Below are 1,299 nucleotides of genomic sequence, written 5' to 3' on the forward strand. Positions count from 1 at the left end.
GGGGCAGGGGCTGGCCATGATGGGGGAATGGGCCCCCCTTGGTGCCCACCCCGCTGGGGGCCCTCACCCCCAGCCTCTTGCCCACAGTGCAACCAGTTCTTCGACCTCCTGCAAGACCTGGTGGACCATGTCAATGACTTCCACGTCAAACCCGAGAAGGACGCGGGGTACTGCTGCCACTGGGAGGGCTGTGCCCGCCATGGCAGGGGCTTCAATGCCAGGTGGGCAGGGGGGATCTCTGGGGCCTCTGGAGTCTCTGCTGTGGGGAGGCAGGAGCCTGGCACTGGGGCTATGCAGGGGAAGCCTCCATCCATCTCTCCATTCATCCACTCATCTGTCCATCCCTCCCTCCCTCTCATGCAGGGGGTGAGGTCCTGGGGGGCTGGATGACTGTGCTGGCCTGGATGTCCCCATCCTCCCACCCCATAGCCAAGGCACGGGGCAAGGACTCACCCTGGAAGTCAGGGCTCACCCCCCTCCCTAGCGTTCCCTCCCCGATGCTTCCACGGGCAGATGGTGATAGGACAAGGGCGAACAGTTTTAAACTAAAAGAGGAGAGATTTAGATGGGATTTTGGGAGGAAATTTTTCCCTGGGGAGGCCCTGGCACAGGTTGCCCAGAGCAGCTGTGGCTGCCCCGTCCCTGGAAGTGCCCAAGGTTGGATGGGGCTTGGAGCAACCTGGGATAGTGGAATGTGTCCCTGCCCATGGCAGGGGGTTGCAATTATACGAGCTTTAAGGTGTTCCCAACCCATTCCATGACTCTGTGATTGCCCCAAACCCGGCAGGTACAAGATGCTGATCCACATCCGGACGCACACCAACGAGAAGCCGCATCGCTGCCCCACCTGCAACAAGAGCTTCTCCCGCCTGGAGAACCTGAAAATCCACAACCGCTCGCACACAGGTCAGCGCAGCCCCTGCACTGCCCTCACCAGGGGAGCGGGGGGCTCGGGGGATCACAGGGGACACGGCAGGGCTGGTGCCCCCGGCAGACCCGGTGCTGTCCCACAGGTGAGAAGCCCTACATCTGCCCCTACGAAGGCTGCAACAAGCGTTACTCCAACTCCAGCGATCGCTTCAAGCACACCCGCACCCACTACGTGGAGAAGCCCTACTCCTGCAAGATGCCGGGCTGCCACAAACGCTACACCGACCCCAGCTCCCTCCGCAAGCACATCAAAGCCCACGGCCATTTTGTGTCCCCTGAGCACCCGGAGATGCTCAAGGTCCACCCGCCTCCCAAAACGCCCCTGGGCTCGGCGGAGGTGCCCTACGTTAACGGGGCGCAGCTCGTCAT

This window comes from Corvus brachyrhynchos, unplaced genomic scaffold (genome assembly GCF_000691975.1).
Source record: "Corvus brachyrhynchos isolate BGI_N302 unplaced genomic scaffold, ASM69197v1 scaffold58, whole genome shotgun sequence".
NCBI classification, from domain to species: domain Eukaryota; kingdom Metazoa; phylum Chordata; class Aves; order Passeriformes; family Corvidae; genus Corvus; species Corvus brachyrhynchos.